Source organism: Hyaena hyaena, unplaced genomic scaffold (assembly GCF_003009895.1).
Source record: "Hyaena hyaena isolate Hyena2069 unplaced genomic scaffold, ASM300989v1 scaffold_84, whole genome shotgun sequence".
In the NCBI taxonomy this organism is placed as follows: Eukaryota; Metazoa; Chordata; class Mammalia; order Carnivora; family Hyaenidae; genus Hyaena; species Hyaena hyaena.
This window is the reverse complement of record NW_024080716.1, coordinates 1,291,524-1,313,836: the sequence shown is the minus strand read 5'-3', so window position 1 is coordinate 1,313,836 and position 22,313 is coordinate 1,291,524. Positions and strand designations below refer to the sequence as shown.

At 39.2% G+C, this 22,313-nt stretch overlaps 1 protein-coding gene across 7 annotated transcripts in view; it reads right to left on the bottom strand.

Annotated features, from left to right (window-relative positions):
• The window catches only part of LOC120233110 (LIM domain containing preferred translocation partner in lipoma), a 673,125-nt gene that overhangs the window by 421,204 nt on the left and 229,608 nt on the right, over positions 1-22,313 (bottom strand). The gene's annotated exons all lie outside the window — the stretch shown is intronic.

Here is a 22,313-nt window from a genome sequence, read left to right as displayed (position 1 = left end):
TTTTCGTGAACTTAGTTGTGTATATGTCTTCACTCCTATACCAAACTGAGATATCTGTAGTGAGGAACTAGGATTCAATCTTTTGTGGACATTTCTGCCTACCACAGAGCCTTAAAGGACATAGGGAAATCTGTCCACGTTCTTCCTCTGGGACTGGATCTTGGAAACAGAGATATTCGATTAGATGACTTGTGGGACCCTTTCCAGCTATAATTTCCAAATGTTAGAAGGAATTTATGACATTACCTAATTCAATTCCATAAAACAAGAGGCGAGGAAAGGATGTGCCCAAGTGGAACCAAGTTTTCTGAGTCTAGCCCATTGCTTCTTGGCCGCACTCTAGGACCTTTCTAAAGTGCTGACCGTCCAAAAAGAATTATCTCAGGTTTATTTCCCTAAATCTCAAGCCAGGATCTCAGGATACATCGATGTGACAGATGACAAGGAAGTATTAGCTTAAGTAACCATTACTCTGAACACGACAATGCTGGCCAGTGGCTCTCCACCATGACTGAACTTGGTGTTCGGCATCATTTTAATAAACTTCAAATGGAAGGCAAATGCTGATCCTAGGCTAGTGCTTTCCAAACTGTATAACGCAGTTCATTAATAGGTCATAAAATCAATTTACTGGACCTCCAAGAGTATTTCTAAAAACTGAAATAAAATAGAAAACATCAATGTGCATCATGTCAAGTAAGAACATACACTGTTAAGTGAAATTTTCTTTCATATTTATATGTATATATATGTGTGTGTATGTGTGTGCATGTGTAATTATCGATGAAAATTTATTTCTTACTGCCATTTGTCTTTTAAAAAAGTTTGAAAGCTACTTCCTTGGACCACAGTCTCTGGTGATAAATATTAATAGCTGACTGCTGCCCAAGTAAACAAGAAGAGTGGGCAAAAGTAGGTCTTATAAAACTAAAAACATCTCCTCGCAATTCTGCATTCCTATTTCTTGGGAGAGCCATCCAGACGTTCACTGAAAGTCCTGGGCACAATGAGGAGTCACCACCTTCCTCCCCCACAACTATTCATGGTTTGGACCACCACATCCTATTCTAGGGGACAAGGTTTCTTCAGTCCCCGCCCATCCTTTGTCTCTTTCTCCCTCTTAATGAGAAAAGGTTAAAAAAAATTACCAAAAGAGAGGAAGGAAGGCAAAGAAAAGTTTCAGTTTTACAGGGGTTTTGTTTGTTTACTTATTTCTTTTTCTTTCTTTCTTCCTTTCTTCTTTTCTTTCTTTCTTTCTTTCTTTCTTTCTTTCTTTCTTTCTTTCTTTCTTTCTTTCTTTCCTTTCTTTCCTTCCTTTCCTTTCTTTCCTTTCTTTCCTTTTTTTTTTAAGAGAGACCCAAACCAGCCTATGGGAACTCCCACATAGGACTCAGGTCTCTGGGCACTTTGAACAGACTATCAGAATTTTTTTTTTTTTTTTTTTTTGCTTTCTACTTCCTTGGCTGAATGGTCAGGTTTGAGTAATTTTCTCTTTCTCCTGGGGTTTGTTGCTAAGAGACACTCTATTACTTCTCTTTCCCTTATGACCCGATTACAGTGATCAGCAAAGACAACATGCAGACAACACCCTGACATGGCTCATCCAAGATCGCTGGGCCCGGTTACAAAACGATGGGCTCTCGTAACCAGCTCACAGCCATCAGATCAAGGTCTCCAAAGTTCTTTTTTAGAAGGGTCTGAGGAGTTGCTCATTTTCCTCTAAAATGGTGGTCATGACCAATCAACTATCTCCTCCATATAGAAGCCAATATTCATATTGAAATGCATTTCAACAAAGGTTCCATGCCATCTCATAGGTAAATAAAGAGACAAAAAAAAAAAAAAAAAAAAACACCAAAATGTCTGGCTCAGTCTCAGCCTGGATAACGAAAGGAAAAGGCTGCTAGAGTTTCTTAGCCAGAGTCTTCCAATCTCTCCTTTCTTGGAAAAACAAAGCCAAAGTAAAGTTCGCACCTTGTTTATCTCTAATTCAACACAGCTCTTCACATAGACGTTTGTTGAGTGAATAAATGATTGGTGTCCAGATTAAGCTCTTCTTCCCATTCCTTGGGATCCTATCTATCTACACCCCCCTCCACACACACACATTTCAGCAAAATGAAAAAGAAATGGTTACATGTTCCTTTTTTAAAGCTTTTGATGCCCTCAGAACAGACCACGATTTTTTTAAGTAATTGTAAGAAAGTAACAAAGATTCTGGACCTTTGTCCAATGTATCTTCCCTAGTTTGTATTCCCCTTATACTACCTGGAAGATGCAAGTAGCTGGTCAGACATTCATTCGTGTATTTATTTTCTCTCTTCCCCACCACGAGGTTAATTTGGAAAAATTTTTAATACTTTTCTTACCATAGGCCAAGTTCACATAACATCTGCAGCATATACCCACAAGCATCACGCTTTCCAGATCCCCCACGAGTTATACCTAAAATTCCATCATTAGAACTTCATGCCTTCAGTTTAAGGTCCTGATTTCTATTAAAATGGAAGTCATTCTAGCAATGTTCCACTTTGTACACACTATTAAGAATATCAATCTCGGGGCACCTGGGGTGGCTCTGTTGGTTAAGCGTCTGACTTCGGCTCTGGTCATGATCTCATGGTACGTGGGTTTCAGCCCCGCTTTGGGCTCTGTGCTGACAGCTCAGAGCCTGGAGCCTGTTTTGGATTTTCCGTCTCCCTCTCTCTCTGTCCCTCCCCACTTGCACTCTGTTTCTGTCTCAAAAATAAATAAACATTAAAAAATTTTAAAAAAAGAATATCAATCTCTCAGATAGATAATACAGAATACAGAGGTAGACAGAGATATACATATGTATGTATGTATCTCGACGTGTGCACCTTTAACAAATATTTCCTGGATAGATTTCGGAAATCAGTGTACAAAATACAGTAGAAACACAAAGCAGGGCATCTGGGTGGCTCAGTCAGTTAAATGTCTGACTTCGGCTTGGGTCATGATCTCACAGTTTTTAGTTTGAGCCCTACATCAGGCTCTGTGCTGACATTTCAGAACTGGGGGCCTCCTTTGGATTCTGTGTCTCCCTCTCTCTGCCCCTCCCCTACTCACACTCCCTCAAAAATAAATAAACGTTAAAAATTAAAAAAAAAGAAACACAAAGATTATGAAATTGGATTTAGAGATAGCTGGATTCAAATAAAAGATTTGTTAAATATTAGCCACTGGACATCAGACAACTTATTTCCCATTTCTCTGAGCCTAAATTTCATTATTTGAACACTGGAAATATTAGTAGCAAATTTCAAGTAATGCTGTAAAGATGACATATCAGATACCTAGCATATAGTAGGAACAAATAAAATGTTAGCTCCCTCATGAACTATAGGTGCTTAAGAACATCAGTTTTTACTTTGCTCTGGTGTACAGACAAGAACATTTGAAGATACTGGCCTAGAACGGGAAATCCAGGAGGGCACAGGAGCGGCAGAGGAGCACGCTGAAGACATTCAGAATGGAGAGCCAAAGGCCCATCTCACAGTCTAACGAAATGTACAATATTCCACAGGAACCATTTTAGTCCGTGCCCTTCAGAAGTCACCAATTTTACGCAATTTCGGTAGCTGAATCATACTTTCATATAATTTTAGGGCAGGGGGAAGTGAAGAGGTAATGTTGTTCAATCCCATTGTTTTACAATCGGGGAAGCCACCCAGGGTGGTTCAGCGATAGATGTAAGCCACAGTGTGCGACAGAAAGGTGTCCTTCCCGTGGACATACTTCTACCTGGTTAGCTCCTGTCACGTGAGGCGGCTGCCGTCTTGATCGGCTACCACCTCCTTTCAGTCAGTGTGGCCGAGGTAAAATTATCTCTATTTAGCAGGCTCTCTGGTTCTCCCATTTCAGTGGAGTATCCATGTTCAGTTCTCAACTGTATTCAGAACAAAGTCAAACTTTGCAGTAGATCCTCGCTACCAACTAGGAATCACAGTTCTTTATACTCAGTCTGGGGAAAAAATAACAGTTGCTATGACAGTTGGATTTATTTCTGAAAATGGGATGTTTGAAGGGCATTTCAAGCATAGTGCCCAGCTTCTAACTATGAGCTTTTTGCCCTGAAATTCCCTCTATGGCTCTAGCTTTGCCCTTCCTCTCCTTCTAGCAAAATGCCCAGGTAACTTACTGGTCTATTAGCAACAAGTGCCCTGGCAATTGTTCCAGACAAGAAAAATTCCCTGGCAGCCCCCCAAATGGCCACAGATCCTTACACATCTCCTTTCTCAACCTTGGACGGACACTGCTTTCTAGGATAAGTGGTATTCCCCAGTGACAATTTCAGTCTAGAACAAACAATACCACCATACAGGTTAATTTTTACCTGGGCTGTATCCAGCAGAGAACAAACTACATGAGCTAAATTGCTTGGGAATAGTGCAGACTCACCACTAGCAAAACACAATGCCTCAAGAAACACAGTCTTCAAAGGGAGCTATCACTGAAGCTCTCTAACATGAGAAAATCGCTTGGAATCCAAAATAAACTGAGAGGGGGGAAGAGACACCTTAATTATACATGACATGGTTCAATGAATTGAAAGAAAAATACCACAATAAATAAAGGCTCTTCTCCCAACATATCTAACCTGGGATGGGGATGGGGGTAAGAAGCAACATGATCAGTGATGGTGTAAAACTATTTTGAACTTTATGGAACTGGGCCTCCTCGACTGGGTGTTGAATTATGCCTATGTCTTCTCAGGTTGGCACAGAAGGATATTCAGAAGTTTTGGGGACGATTTTGCCAGTGTTACCTCTCCAGATGTGTATGAGTGTTCAATCATCTGCCTATGTCCCTCTATGTGTTCTTTACATTAATCCTAAACAAACACACAGACTCACAAATCACAAAGGTGGGTAGAGCTGTGGAATGACTGCTGCCATTTCATCACCTTACTTGTATAGGTGAAGTGTGAAGAGTCTGGCTCATCTTTCCAATCAAGCTATGCTCGAGGCACACTCCAACCAGGCAGTGGTAGCCTGTAACTGCAATGCCCAAATAAATCATCAGCACAGGCAGAGGAAAAGTAACAGATTATCCTTCTTTCTTGAAAAACAAAAAAGGCAAAACAAACAAAGAAACAAAACTCCACGAGAATAAAGATTAAGGAGCTGTAAATCAATGTAAACCCAGGGACAAGAGACAGCAGGGAGAGTCGTTACGAAGAACAATCATAAAGGTAATTCTGATAATTTTCCCAACGACCTTAGTTTGGCTTTTACTATTACTCATTCTGCACTCTAGATTTTCCAGGTTGTTTCCTCAAACTTTAGACTTGCTTGGGTTCCAAGAACTCCAACTTATTTATTCAACTGTTAATGCCTCTATGTTCTCATCAGACTGCTTAATCTAATCATGGGAATAATCTAAATTCATTTTCACCCTTACTACCCTCCAAGACCCTGTATTCTTTTCCATTTATAGTATAGGAAAAACAGTTCTTTTTTTTTTAAGTTTTGTTATTTATTTTGAGGGGCGCGGGGTGAGGGGAAGGGGGAGGGAGAGTGGGGATCCCAAGCAGGCTCTGTACTGATACTGTGGGGCTCAATTCCATTAACAGTTAGATCATGACCTGAACCCAAATCAAGAGTTAGATACTTAACCCACTGAGTCACCTAGTAGCCCTGAAAAACACTATTTTAAAAAATACATACACATGATTTTTTAAATGTCCATCACAAAAATATCACACAGTATTAGTACATATATATCATATATACATATATATTAGTAAATAAACATGCACATTATCAGTATTTTATTTAAAAAGAACCATGCCATAGGTGAGCCCACCAAACTATGCTAACAATTGTAATGACAATTCTTGGTACTTGCATCTTTGTTTAGGAAAAGGAATTCTCGTAAAGAAATTTGCCATTCTCCATCTACATTCGATGGCATCATGTTCAGTTTTGGGTCCTGACAGAAGAATCTTTCCAGGATAGGCTGGATAAAAATAACTCAAGATGGTAGGAGGTACAAACCTCCAATTACAAGATACATCAAGTCCTGGGGATGTAACATACAGCATGGTGACTATAGTTAATAACATGGTATTGGATTTTTGACACTTACTAAGAGGTTAAATCTCAAGAGTTCTTATCACAAGAAAAAAACAGCATAACTATACATGGTGATGGATGTTATCTGAACTTACTGTGGTCATCATCTTGCAATATAAACATATATCAAACTATTAACATTGCACACCTAAAACTAATACTGGCTATATGCCAATAATAACTCACAACTATCTAGTTTCTTTTTCTTTTTTAATGTTTATTATTTTTGAGAGAGAGAAAGAGACAGAGCATGAGCAAGGGAGTGGGAGAGAGAGAGAGGGAGACACAGAATCTGAATCAGGCAACATGCTCTGAGCTGTCAGCACAGACTCAGACGTGGGGCTCGAACCCACAAACCATGAGATCATGACCTGAAACAAAGTCGGATGCTCAATTGAGTAAGCCACCCAGGTGCCCCTAGAACTCAATTTTCTTAAATGTTTTTAAAGTTTTAGAAACACTGCAATGGAAATGTCCAGTTTGAAGGAGGGGAGGAGAGGGAGATGAGCGATAGATCGCTATCTTAAAGGCGTGAAAGGGCTCATATCCAGAAAGGGGCTGTAAGCTCTAAGGGCAGAGCTAGGACCAAAAGTAGACTAGAGGGGCAGCAGTTTCCACCTGAACATGGAGGAATACCTGTTAATGTAAAGGTAAGGCAGGTGATGCTATAAATAAAATCTGCCCCCATCTCCACCAGATATTCAGGCCAAAGCAAACTTAAGACAAACTAAGAGGACATATCAGCACCAGGTAGACTGCTAATAAGCCTCCGTCCCTCCGGGGAGCTTAAGAATTATTATTCTAGTTTTGCTGTTGTTGTCTATAGAACCTTCCTATCTCTTACTAAATTTGTGAGTGGGTATTTTAAGCCTTACTCTCTTGGCAAAAGGGAACTATCTCCACTATATATTCTCAAGTATTATTACATTTAAAACTATCAGTTTTAGGACATTTAATCTGAACCAAGCCACCTTAATAAACTTTGTAACTATTCTGTATTTGATAGATATTCACTGGATGCTTCCTCTGTGCCTCAGCCATGGTAGGCATGGTGAATTTAATGGTGACCAGTGGAGTCCCTGCTCAGAAAGCCAAGCAGTCTAGTTGACAAGGTAACTCTGACATTACCTCACCAGAGTAAGTACCCATTTGGTTTGTCTGTTTGCTCTTCCCCATTCCTTTCCCAGATGTGTGTAACTCAAAAGTGCTAAAGGGAGAGGGCTCATTTAATAAGGACTGGGTCACAATCAGGGAGACGAGACCAGACTGTACAGCTGGTTTTCTACTGTCGTTCTTCTTAGAGAACAGGTGCCTATGGCTTTACGCACTAACTAAACTCTGTAGAGATCATAAACTTAGAAGACTAAGAGATATGTCCACATTTTTTAAAGGCAGATTTCAGATCAAAATTAAGATAAACTTTCCATAAAATCAGAGCTGTCCAAATACACAACAGGGAGTTTCAGTTTCCCGCACTAGAAACATCCAAAAAAACCTTGGAGGGTCACCTTCGGAAAGATAATTTATCAGGTGATCAGTATCCAGTGAGAGACTGGCCCACCTCAGTAGTTCTTGAAACTAGAGAAGTGTTCCCCCCAAATGATGCCAATTCTAGACCAATTACATTAGAATATCTCTGAATAAGATCCTAGTCTTGGTATTTTTTAGAGGTCCCAGGTGATTGTTAAGTGTAGGAAGGGTAGAGAAGCACAGAGTGACATTTGCTACAACAGCACTGACTGTATTCTAGGAAGCGGGCAGACTTTAATCCCTAGAGTAAACAGTAAGGGACACTGGCATACCTTTTTCCACATTACCAAGGTCATCAAGGAGAAAAGCAAACAAGTTCCTGTTCTAACTTGTAATAAACGAGTTCACGTTCTAAGATGTGCTCATGAGGGAAAAAGGCCAGAACTATCAATAGTACATTGGATACAGACCAAAAAAAGAAGATATGCCCATTTTGAAATTCCAGAAACATTAAGGCTCCACACAGAAGAGGTGTGTTGAGTAAGATACGAATTTTAGGTTGTCAGGGATTACTTCTTCTTCTTCATTCATTCATTCTATTCATTCGTTTGTTCATTTTCTTTAATCAGGAAATTCCCAAGGTACGTTCTTCCAAAGCTGTATTCAGGTGAATTAGATGTTTGCAAAATTCACTGGGATTTCGGAAAGGCTGGCAGGAGAGACCAATTAGCAAAATTCTTGTATCTAGGGAAAAGCTGTGGCTTTCGGTATTGAACAAAGTTCTACCAAAGGCATAAAAGCAAAAGACGGGCATAAAAATAAGCTCAGGGCCCCCACTGAATGTCTATGATTTCCAAGTACCATAATACGCTAACACTAGAAAACAGTCTATTTTTAGTACTTGAGGTTGTTTTCGAAAATCACCATGCTTTTGAACCTTGTTTCCCCCCCCTACTATAGCTTTTCTGTTTCTCCAAAATTACTAAGGATCTTTGACCAAGACTCCCCATAGCAAAAGGGAACAGAGGTAACAGGGTTGGCAGAACCTGGGAAAGAAAAGTCCACCTCTACCCTTCAGTGACCCAGAGGAAGAGAAAGGTAAACGCATTGGTCAAGGCCACCGTGAAAGCTGGCATTACACCCAAGAGAAAAATGCAGAAGTTCTGATTCTCAGCCCTTATTGCAAACCACCAGCCATTCTCACTTCCCCTGCCAACAGAGCTGACTTTTGTCAGTGAGGGAAGAACTAGTTTCACAAACAATTAGCACAATAAGACATGAGGGTGGGGTACTAAGGGACCATAACCATGGTGACTGCCTTTGGACTCTAAGATCACTGTCAGGCTTTAGAAAGAAATTGATTTGTCCCTTCGACATTTTACTAGACCAGCTTGTAATGAAATCAAGTTGGTGACTGTTCGTCGTACTGATGTAGCCGAACCTTCTGTTTAGGAGCACGAGAAGCTTCAGAGAATAAAGAGAGAGGCAAAGTTGACCTGAGCAGTTAACTTTCAAAATCTAAAAGCTACCATAAGAGCCACCACAAATTAGGCAGGGCAGAAAAGCAAAAGGGGTGGGGGGGGGGGGGTTTCTGCAGCCATTAATTGCCATATTACCATTATTATCATTATATAATACGGTCCCATATGGAGCGCATTAAAGAGTGTACTTTCAAAAGAGACTCCGGCCAACTAGGTTAGGCAATGGCCTCCTTGAATCAAAACCTATTGCTCCTTGAGACCCACATAGCTGCCTTGATTAAACACAGCGGCAGGCTCCAGTTGAAGGGAGGATTCTTCTTTTTTGAAGGGAGGTAGAATAGAGTAATTGCCAGATGTTTGCAATTTTAGCTATAAAAAGATGGCTGCTTTCCATTCCTGAGTATGTTGAACCTTTTTTTTTTCCCTTTCTACCCAAGCTATTGTGGTTCACTAAAATAGGCCACTGCACTGATGAATCATCATTCAAAACTGCAATAATGGAAGCAGAACAAATATGACATTTTAAATTCCCATATAAGAGAAATAAGTAAAATGGTATGGGGAATAGTTGTATGCTAAGCAACAGAAAACATGTTGCAGTATAAAAAACCTGATTCGGGTTTGGAAGAGTTACTCTTGAATCTCCTCTTGACTGCTCTCTACCTGTAAGACCAGGTCCAAGCAATCTCATGATGGAGACTTGATCTCCTCAGAATCCAAATGGTGTCACTATCCCTGCCTGGCCTCCATCTTAGAAGAAAGGACGTAGGCCTTATCCATCCTCACACCTCGCCTTGCATAGCCTCTGTCTAAAGAAGATCTGCAAATATATGTGAAAGTATATCAAAACCATTTATCAGGATACAATTGCACACACGGTGTGCGTTATTTTGCATATGCATTATATTTTCTGATAAATATTAGAAACCCTCTCCCAATGCCACCACAAAATGCTCAGTTCTCTGTTCAAACAGTGCCTTCTAAATCTGGTGAGATGAAAATGAAAATCTGGCTTTTATTTAAGGAAAAACAACATAACTGGATTGAGAGACGGGCGACCTCTTACACAAGGGATGTTATCTTTCTTAATGAGTGAGTTAAGCATCTCTTTGAGGGTCTGATGACATATGGAGCCTCTCTGTGAAAAAGACATACACATGGACCATGTTTAAACACAATTTCAGGGCACTGGCTAAATCCCAAGTACGAATCCCAGGGATGAATGGGACCCGAGATAAGATTCCTAATTAAGTTAATTATTTTTTCTCTGATAATATAATTAATAACATCTCTAGAATCTCTCAGCCTCATGGGATAAGTTGGAAAATAAAAAGGTTTTAAAATTAATAAAATCACTAGTTTATATAGTTTGCTTTATATAATTTTCATTTACATTATTATCGGTAATGATAGTTCAATAATAAAAATGCTCCTTCTTAAAGAGACTATAAATACAAATCTTTTTTTTTTCATGGCATAGTTCAAGTAAAGCCTCTGAGAAACATGTTCTACAAATGCAAAATAGGGCATATCAACACATCATAATTCTAGCAGGACAAACTAAAACAACCCAATTGTAAAACATCACCGTAGAACAAAAAAGGATAAAACTAAGGTTATTTTCAAAAACAACCAGCAAGAGCTACATTTGGACAATAATGATTTAAAAATCTATGGGTGAAAAAACTACGGATTATGATTCCAAGAGCTAATATCCACACTTTACTTTTAATAAAAATAATAGTACTGATTCCAACAGCGGCTTCCACTGCTTTAGCAATTGTTTTGTGTGATACTATGTCAACGTATTCACTCATTTTGAAAACAACTCTTTGAGATATATTTTCTAAGATATATATATTATATATATATATATATTTTTTTTTTTTTTAAGTAAGAACAGGTTGAGAGAGCTTAAGTAGCTACTTAACCTAATTAGCCCAAGTTCCTAGAGAATTAGGGGTAAAATCAAAACTTAAGCCAAGACTTATCTGACGCTGAAGTCTCCGCGCTTAACCACTGCCTGCCTCTTTTTATCTTCCAGTCCTACCCTGGCCCCAAGTAAACTCTTTTTTCTGAATCCTCTGAGAAAATAATTAAAGAGACACTTCACAGACTTTAAAGCTTTATACTGCTAGTTAACTGGTCATTTTCATATGTCAAGAATCTAATGAAAACATAAACTGCTTAAGGACTAGGATGTATTTTTACTTGTTTCCTGTCTCTTATAGAGCCCTATTAAATTAAAATGGCATGGGGCATATCTGAATTGTCCCTTCTAGAGGAACTGAAATAAATGCAGAGGGTGAGGTATGAAAAAGTAAAATCCATCTACCAAGGACTACAGTCAATGGGGATATATGACACTTCAAGGTCGCCTCAAATGGCGATATTTCTAGAAACATATCATGTACTTTGGCAATTTCTTTCCTAGTAAATAATTTTTACAAAGGAAGCACCAGATAAAATCCAAATCATGATTATATATATGAACAGATCAATAACATAAACAGCAAATTTACATGTCATATTAATTTCATCGTAATGCCAATAAAACAACCAATGATATAACAAGTTTAAGCAAGATGGCATAATTCACCCAAACAAACAGAGATGTCAAATACTTACTCAAGAGCTTTCTGCAATAATGTCTTCTTGAGATTACTCGGGCTGTTTTATGCTTCTGTATATTATCCTGTACAAGCCCTTGAACACATGATTCTAAGTAATTTTTACATGTTATTTGGATGACTTCCATTTTCAAACAGCTCTGAATGGTAATAATGATTGGGGAAAATATCAGTGATAAGTTCTTCTTCTTTTAATATAAAATTCTAATAGCACTAAAATAAGATGCAGTACACGGGGCGCCTGCGTGGCTCAGTTGGTTAAGCATCCAACTTTGGCTCAGGTCACGATCTCACAGTTTGTGAGTTCAAGTCCCGCATTGGGCTCTGTGCTGCCAGCTCAGGGCCTGGAGCCTGCTTTGGATTCTGTGTCACCCTCTCTCTCTGCTCTCCCCTGCTAATGCCCTGTCTCTCTCTCTCAAAAATGAATAAACATTTTTAAAAATTAAAAAAAAAAAAACAAGATGCAATGTAGTACTAAGGAAAAGTCTACACATGGAATTAGGAGACAGGGATTTCAATCCCAGCTTTCCCCTGTGCTGGTTGTTTCACTTTATATTATATTCTCTGCAGATTGAGGGTTATGATACCTATCTTTTACAGTGTAGCCAAAAGATTAACAGTCAAGAAGAGTGAATTTCAGATGAAATAGGCTAATAAATCTACTAAAATTTTTTTTCACATCCTTACGACAATGTTCTGCAAGAGAATTCATTTTAGTGCTAGTAATAATCATTGATTATTATACAATGGCTATTCTCTATAACCAATATTTTACTCAAGGGAGAGTATTAAAATTTGGTCAAATTTGGCTACCACATTTATAAGTCTTACTATGGGTCCTCTGAATCTTAGATTTTTCATTTGTCTTTAGGAACTATCATAATGTAGGAACCATAATGATGTTACAGGATATTGCGGCAACTTAACTAGACATTATGTGGGAAAGGAATTTGAAATCTACTCTTACACACACACACACACACACACACACACACACACACATCTTTAAAACTGCAAGTTGTAATGAATATTTTGAAAAAGGTGCTTCCTTCATTGCTTCCTGTTTTCTCAGGATCATCCAAAGTGGAGATAAGAAAGCAAAACAAAACAACCACCACTAAATGATCTCAAGTTTCCTCACTTCACACATTTGTTTGATTAGGTAAAAGGCTGGTTTGACCTAGTTTGGGCTTCTTTTTTGTCTTAACATCTGTCTGTACAGAAATATTTCATTCTCAAGCCTGATAGATGCTTCGGAGGAAATGGTATCATCCTTCTGGCCAAGCACTACCGGGAAGATGCCTCTTGCCCACTGTATGATAAGGTTAGTATGCTCTTGATTCTTGGCACTTCCTCCTTGTAGCTATTCAACTTCCTGGAGCTATTCCTAGAGATATGTTTTAGAGCATACTAGATGTTCGAGTCTACTCATGATGAAGTTACTTTGCTCTGATTGCAAAGCTACTCCCCGAAGCCCAGATGCACCACCTAAAGACATCAGCAAAGAGCTGCCAAAATTACAAGGTTGAAAACGGGTATCCTTCTTGGGTTCTGCACACGCTATTTACCACCCTTTCTGCCTGGCAAACAGCTCATCTATCCTCTAAGTCTTTGTTTGGATATTCCCTCCTCTGTGAATACTTCCTCAATTTCTCCTATAACACATCCTTCATATTCTTTTACAGCACTTGGTTTATAGAAATTTATGGAGATAAGGTGCCTATTATATGTCTACCCTGTGCAGCAGACCATCTGTTCTGTTTGAGATCAGCAACTTACAGAGCAATGTAAACAATGGATGGGAAGAGAGAATACCAGTAGTCAAAGAGATATGAAGCCTGAGGTGTCACATCTCAGTCCCTAGTGCTGTGCTCAGCCTTTCAGACTCTGGCAACAGTAAATTTAAGACATGATGATAAAAATATAATACCATTATTTTTTTTCCTTTCTTTTACAGCTCTTAGGGTCAATCATTGTTGCAGGGTATGATTTCTTTATATGGTATATTTGCCCAAAAGCTCAGGTGTCAGATTTATTTGTAGAATATCCATAATGACTCCATTTATAGATGATTTACATAGGTCTGTTATGACCCAAAATCAGCTGAGACTTCAGGCATCCCTACCTGGAGTAACACAATAGCAAGTGCTCTATAACGCACAAGCTTGGGCATCACTGAGGCATTCTAGAAGAACCTTTTTTTTTTCTTTTAATCTTCTTTCTTCTGTTTTTGGATCCCAATTAAAATTCCTCGAGATAACATATGCCAAAAACTATGTTATGATGATGAAAGCACAGAAGGAAAACCACAGCAAGGTGAAGAATGATTTGAGTCCCAGAACCTCTACATTGTTCACATGATAAAGATACTTAAAAGACTTCAAAGCCACTGCCATTAAATGAAAAGAGCTTGTGTACCCACAAGACCTGTAGAAGACTCAAAAGGCATTAAAGCACTGGCCCCTGGATTTATTGAAATAAATGAATGGCTTCCCAATCTTCGGTTGAGCCTCAATCAGAATTATCTAAGGAGTTTGGTTTGGTTTGGTTTTCATGCAGTTCCTGGGGCCCTTGCCTTGAGACTCTAAATCTGTGGTACTGACAGGAGCCCCAAGGCTTGTATTTTTCCTTTTTTTAAAAAAAGTAATGTTCCCCAAGTCTTTGTGATGACTGGCCAGCTTTGACCATTGGTTTAAACCATACATTATATAACAGTAATCATGAAAGTGTGGTACAGGCAATTCGGTATGCATGCGAGATGGCCCTTGAGAAGGAGAAGAAATCATTTTGAAATATGTGTGTGTGTATTTATCTTATAATTAAACCTTTTATTTTGAAACATAGACTCACAGAAAGTTGTGAAAATTGTTTAGACTCCCCTATACCTCACACCCAGTTTCTTCCGATGGTAATATCTGATACAAGGTAGAATACAGTATCAAAACCAGGAAACTGACATTGTTACATTACTGTTAGCCAGCTCTTACTCAATTCCCACCATTTTTTGACCCACATTCATTTGTGCGTGTATATCGTTCTATTCCATTTCATTCCATGTATACATCCATGCAACTGCCTCCACAACCAAGATCCAGAACTGCTCCACCACCACAGAACGACTCCCTGTTGCTTTTTCCTGGTATGAACACCCACTCCCTGCCCTACTCCATCCCTCATTCCTGTTCCCTAGCAACCACTAATCTGTTCTCCATCTCGAGAGCTTTGTCATCTCAAGAATGTCTTATAAATGGAATCATACAGTATATGTAACCTTCCAAGACTGACTTTTTCTTTTTTCATTAAGCATCAATCCCTTGAGGCCAATCCAGGTTGCTGAATATATCAATAGTACATTCCTTTTTATTGATGAACGGTAATATTGCAATGTTTTGGGGGTACCAAGGTTTGTTGAAACATTTACCCATACGAAGGACAGTTGAGTTGTCTGTAGTATTCTGTCATTATGAAAAAAAGTTGCTATGAACATTCATGTACAGGTTTCTGTGTGAACATACCTTTTCATGTCTCTGAACTGAATTCCCAGGAGTGTGACTCCTAAATCGTATGCTTTACTACATGTTTGGGGAAAAAGCTGCCAAAGAGTTTTAAAGTTATGACACAACTTCGCACAGTCTTACCAGCGTCATATGAGTGATCCAGTTTCTCCACATCCCTACCAGCATATGATTCTGTTACATTTTAGCCATTCTAATAGATGTGTGGCAATATTTTATTATATTTCTATATTTACTTTTATTTTCAAAAAAGAAATTAAGCTTTGTTTAGATTTAAAATATGGAGTGATGATATTACCATGTAGCTATATAATTTAAAAATAAACTAGGGGACGCCTGGGTGGTTCAGTCAATTAGTTAAGCACCGGACTCTTGATTTCTGCTCAGGTCATGATCTCATGGTGGTGAGATTGAATCCTGCTTCAGGCTCTGCTCTGACACCTTGGAGTCTGCTCAGGATTCTCTCTTTCCCTCTCTCTCTCTCTCTGCCCCTTCCCAGCTGGTGCACCCAGGCATGGTCTTTCTCTCCCTCAAAACAAATAAGAATAAGTAGGATTCAAGAGCACCTTACCACACAACACAGAATTATTCACCACTTCCAAAGTCAGAAAAAAAAAAAGGATGAGGAATCTACTACCTTATTAAGGAATTTACTTCCATGGTTAATTATGCTGACAGTTTACAAAATAAGAGAGATTTTGTTAACAATATGTGAACGAACTCCTCTTTGTTCTGACACATCTGATCCACTTTGTCCACATAAATTAATTCTATCACTGGAGCTCCTACACAAGTCACCCAAAACATATCAGAGACACAGAACTGTGGTAACCAGGAAAGGAATCCACAGGATAAAAGCTCAGCTTTGCCACTTACTGTTCTGTTATCTTGAACAAGCCACCCGACTTCTGAGCCTCGAATATTGGGGTAATAAGCCTTGCCTGCATTCAACAATTTTGCTTGTTACTTACAGCACTCGTAGGGCAAAGGCCCTACATCTTGTAGACATGTATTAGTGAAATAATGATCCTCATTTCAGAAATGAAAGGATTGCATTAGATCATTTTTAAGATTAATCCTGGCTCCAGAATTTCAATATTGAGGCACTATGACTCCTATCACCGCTATTTGAAGTTAACCTTCTTTATCAGAATAGGGGCCCTGGGTGGCTCAGTCGGTTAAGCCTCTGACTTCGGCTCAGGTCATAATCCCACAGTTCATGAGTTAGAATTCCACATCGGGCTCTCTGCTGTCAGCTCAGAGCCTGGAGCCTGCTTCAGATTCCATGTCTCCCACTCTCTCTGCCCCTCCCCCGCTCATGCTCTCTCTGTCTCTCAAAAATAAACATTAAGAAATTATATTAAAAAAAAATCTCTATCAATATATAGAAATTTATTCTTAATAATTCTAGTTATATTACTATACACATACTAATCATATAATGGTCCTAGCACTATAATTTAGAATAATTATTATAGTATGTATTAAGATTCTGAAATGCACTTATTAAATAAATGCTATTTTTTTCAATGTTAGTTATTAGGAATTAAAACAATGTTATTTTTATTATAGCAAGAAGTGCATTCTATGGCAAGGATTAATCTCTGTCTTGCTCATTGCCATTCCTTCAGCCCCCAGAAGAGAGCATGGCACAAAATCTGTTTTAAGTAAATGATTGTTGAATAAGCACACCATGGCAATTCCTTAGAGGTGTAAGACATTTTATGGTTTGTAAAACATTTTCATATTCTTTGTTATATTTGATGCTCAAAACAATCTTGTAAGAGAATATCACCAGCTAGTTGTATATATTAAGGAAATGTGGAATACAAAAAAAGTCATCACCAAGGTCAAGTAATGAAACTGGGGATTGGATGTAAATGCCCTTGGCTCCTGAAACAGCATGAACCTTGGCTCTTGCAAGTTTCAGTGAGGCCTGTGAATATTTTGTAAAATCTAGAGTCACCCAAAGAATTACAAATCCTTTTCTCTTCAGGAAGATGTGATGGGAAGATCAAATTAATGCAATTATTATCTGACCCTTTAATGAATGAACAGCTTGTCCTTCCCCCCACCCCCCATTCCCGCTGAGGCTTTGAAAATGAAAACTCATGTACAGCACTCCACAGTGGTCGACGAGGCTCAACACGCTTACCCTGAACCAGAAAAGGGGCAGGCCAGTCAAACCCGAGCCTCATTAGAGTCCCTGATGTTTCAGTGGCTTTGTGACTGTCCCCCTGACACTCCATGCATAATTATAACAAACGTCTAAGAAGCTGCATTTGCTCCTGTGTGATTGCTGGTGACATAAGAGGACTGTCAGGACTACAGAAAGATGTTTCACATTTGTACCTGCAAAGTCACAGAGCAGAGTCACACCCGTGGCAGGCGATAGAAACTATAGGAGTCCAGAGACAAGATAGCACACTGGGAGTCTAAATACTTAGACATGACTGTTCAGAATTCACAGTCAGTTCTCCTACATTTTCTGCCACCTACGATTCTAAGTTTTTATAAACAAACCAACTGGGGCGCCTGGGTGGCTCAGTCTGTTAAGCATCCGACTTCGGCCCAGGTCATGATCTCGCGGTTCATGGGTTCGAGCCCCGTGTCGGGCTCTGTGCTGACGGCTCAGAGCCTGGAGCCTGTTTCAGATTCTGTGTCACCCTCTCTCTCTCTCCCACTCACACTCAGTCTCTCTCCCTCTCTCAAAAATAAACATTAATAAAAATTTACAAACAAAGAAAAAAAAGTTTACTAACCATTAAGAAGAGAAGCAGCACCAAACTGGCTTATAGGTTAACACAAAAATGGTAGAGAAAAATCTATGCTACGTTATTTCTTTAAATATATTGTCATTGGTGGCCATTTGTTTCCTTCGCATGCTAGTTTCTATTGAGAAAACAAATATGTCCAGCCAAACCAGTTTACATCACTCCATATCACTAATGGCTAGTTCTCTACCAAGTATCAATAATCCAGGACTTGATGATTCTTACGAACCAAGCCTGCCCTGCCTCTTCCAATCTGAGACAACGGAGATACAGTGAAGTGAGCACATTTGGGAAACCTGGGCTCTGGCCTCAGTTCAGCCCAAAACTCTTGGATAACATTGGGAAGCCAGTTCCCTCATTCTTAGACTGAGTTTTCACCTCTGACATATGGAAGAACTGGATTACAAAACCTTCAAGCTCTTCTACTCCCGCTGCTCAAAGACTCAGTGATTTTTTTTTTTAATGTTTTATTTATTTTTAGGAGAGAGAGAGAGACAGCGTGAGCAGGGGAGGGTCAGAGAGAGAGGGAGTCACAGACTGAAACAGGCTCCAGGCTCTGAACTGGCAGTCAGCACAGAGCCCGACACGGGGCTCGAACCCACGAACCGCGAGATCATGACCCAAGTGAAAGTCGGACGCTTAACCGACTAAGCCACCCAGGCGCCCCATCAAAGACTCGGTGATTAATGCATGAAGAAGGGCTCTGTCAAGAAAGCAGAAATGGGGGCACCTGGATGGCTCAGTTGGTTAAGCATTCGACCGGCTCAGGTCAGGATCTCATAGTCTGTGAGTTCAAGTCTCATGTCAGGCGCTTGTGCCTGCTTCAGATTCCGTATCTCCCTCTCTCTCTGTCCCCCTACCCCCTCACACTCTGTCTCTCTCTCTCAAAAATAAACATTTAAAAGAAAAAAGAAAAAAAAAAAAAGAAAGCAGAAATGAAGGAAGACTGGCTGCTATCTCCATCATGGGAGATTCAGTTGTTGTGATGGCAATTTATTCCAGCTACTACTGTCTACTCCAGATTAGCAAATCACCTAAAACTCTCCCCCTCCATGAAATGGATTAATAGCCTCAGGGGAGGAGAAAGCATGGAGAGATCTTGCAACAAATTTCCAGGTTTAGGACCTTCAATGAATAGAACTTATTTCATCCACTCTAATCAGACTTTCAAGTCTAAGTGAAGCAAGGTAGACAAAGCCTGAGCAGAAGTCTTATTTATGTTACATAGACGTAAATCAGGTAATACATGTAGAAAGAGTTTGTGAAAAGAATAACCACTCTGAAATTAATTCCAAGGAGAATTATGTAATAATAAAATCATGGAGTTAGAGTGAGTGAAGTTGTATATCCCAATCTCCAAAAAATAGAACACTTTCACATCAGAAAGAGCCCTAGATATGAAAACGAAAGGTTAGCTCTATTATTTTATTAGCTACATGATTATTAAATAAGTTATTTCACTTCTGGTAGTTTACCACTCCGCATCTATTCTACCTAATTCAGAGAGCTACAGGAGGAATCACCTTCAAAGAATTAAATAACAACGAATACAAAGTGTAGGGTAAACTATAAAGGACCATACAAATGCAAAGGGATTCTACTGAAAGTGATACCTTGAGTTTGCACCCGAGCGATTTTATTTTTTTCAAAAATCTTACATTAAAAATATCTTTGTAAAAGGAACTTTATAAAGATTGGAGAAAGTCGATTTCAGGCCACAGGACAACCCCAAATGTACAAACTTGGAAACATTACCAATTATTCTGTATGATAAGCTATTGTAATTATCACATTTCATTCAGCCAAAGTATTAAAAGATAAAAGAGAGAGAGAGAGAGAGGAGAGAGAGAGAGTTTGTGTGTGTGTGTATGTGTGTGTGTGTGTGTGTGTGTGTGTATTTCCAATTCCCAGAGTTGTAATACCAGGAGGATTTCAGAGCCGTCTCAAGAAAATAACATATTGGTAAAGTAGGAAAGCTCACTTACGTTGGTATCTATCAAGAACAGAAAAAGAAAGACCAATACCTTCTTCTGTCATCATAGTCTAAGGTTTTTTGTTTTGGGTTTTGTTTTGGGTTTGTTTGTTTGTTTGCGAATTTGGAGCAGACAGAAGATCCAGATTATAGTATACAGATAATCACTGGCTACTACTTTCAAGACCAGAAAAAAGAATGCGTTATCTTGTTCGCATCAGTCTAAAATAGAAGATGATGAGACAAAATCATATATGCATAGCAACATTCCACAAAAAAATGATGTGGGCATTGAGCAGTATAAACTTTGTAAGCAGGCAAAACTTAATAAAAAAATATATGAAGGCTATTGTGCAAAACATGAAAAGGCGTTTGGAAATGCGAGGCCATTCAAAGAGGATGGAAGGAACACAAGTTGTTAAAAAAGATCAGTGGAAAGTTTGAGAACAATGAGCAAAATATGAGGATCTGAAGGCCTACGGGGCCACTAACTGGGAAAAACAACAGTCCACTTTTAAGTGTGCCAAAGCCCTTTAGAGAAAGGCTATTAGCGGATACAATATAAAAAAAAATGATGACAGCTGGGGGCCCCTGGCTGGCTCCGTCGACGGAGCACATGACTCTTGATCTTGGGGTCATGAGTCTGAACCTCACATTGGATGCTGGGAGAAGTTAAATATCAATAAAGACATATATATATATATATATATATATATATATATTTTTTTTTTTTTTTTTTAAGGAAAGGAAGTCGTGACATATGGGATCACATAAACGTAAGCTCTTGTTGGTACCTGGTCCCTCTTGGGCTGAATTTAAAAATAAGAAATCTTATTTCTTATAAGATCTCTGGAGATCGCAGACATAATACCAAGGTGGGAAATGGAACTGAAAACTTCCACATGTCGGTGGTTCAACAACTCCTGGATGAAAAGGCTCCAGGAATGGGTATAGGAGGGTAAAAGGAATTCAAATATGCGGGTGGGGCTGCAGAGCCAGCGTGCCTAATGGGTAGCTAGGCAGCCAGGATCTGTGCCCGAAGAAACAGACTTATATTGCTGTGGCCTAACCACCACCCCAAACGTTACAGAGTACCTCCTGTGTGACAGGTATCCTGCTGGGTGCCCCTGGGAGCAAAGGCATGAGTCACGCAGTCCCTGTCTCTAGAAGCTCCAACCACACTGAAGGAGACAGGCTCATTTACAAGTAAGTCTGTTGGAAGGCTTGTGATAAGAATTGTGATAAGAATTCTAATTCTATGAGGTGGATAAAGAGGTTATGGTAGAGTGAGAGAGAGTCCTCTCCAGAATATAGTAAGAGGTCCTGGCTAACTGTAGACTCACACAGAGGGGACCTGAGCTCAGCCCTTAGCAGGCCATGTACTTCTGAGCAAATGACTTTTATTCCCTGCCCTGTATTCCCCACATTTACACCAGAAAAGGGTTGACTATATGCTTTCTATTAATTCTAACTTTCTGTCTTTGCAGGTCAGCTGCTTAGAGGGCAGGATCTGAATTAAGCTATGACTTTATGCGCTACAAATTGAGGGAGAGTATATACTAAAGGCAAAGAATAGGTGAGCTGAGGCACAAGACCCCAGCATCTTCAACTCACCCTGTACATAAAAACTGTCTTACCTAATATCTGGGAATTTCACTAATAGTCCAGAGCATTCTAAATGAACAACAAAAAAAATGTATATAAACTTTAAACATGTATAAACAATTTAAACAAAAAAATAACATAAATTAGAAAAATGTTTACAGTAACAGAGAATGCACTAACATTTCAATTAACTAGAAAAGTAAAGCAAATCTCACACTTCCAACAAATATCATGTCATAATACAGAGCAGATGAAGAGATGTAGCTTCATTTAAAAACAAAGTCTGAATCTCCATGAACCTTTTCCCATATTTATCTTTAAAATGTATATATGCAAGGGAAATGTCTTCTTTCACGTATTCAAAAAAGGTTATATTAAAAAAAAAGAGAGAGATTGGCAGAATTGCAAGAAAGAATCAAGGCTTCAGAAATTAAATGAGACTGAGTTGCTTCAAATGAGGATGCCATATTCCAAACTGTTTATTGCAAGAGAAGAATTACTGAGCAGTGCACTCACCCATCCAGCCATCCGCCATCCATCCAAATATATACACACATAAGAACATACAGACATACATTTGACCGTACACAATCATTCCTACTAAAAACACAGAAGCATAATAGGAGCCAAGAGGAACATAAGGACAAGTGAGAAACCATGTCTTGTTGCTTAAATGGGGAAACAAAGCTTACATTCTTACAAGGAAGTATCACCATCACATGGCGCCCAAGGGCCACCTATGCCAGAAGGGAAGGGCAAGCGAGTTTA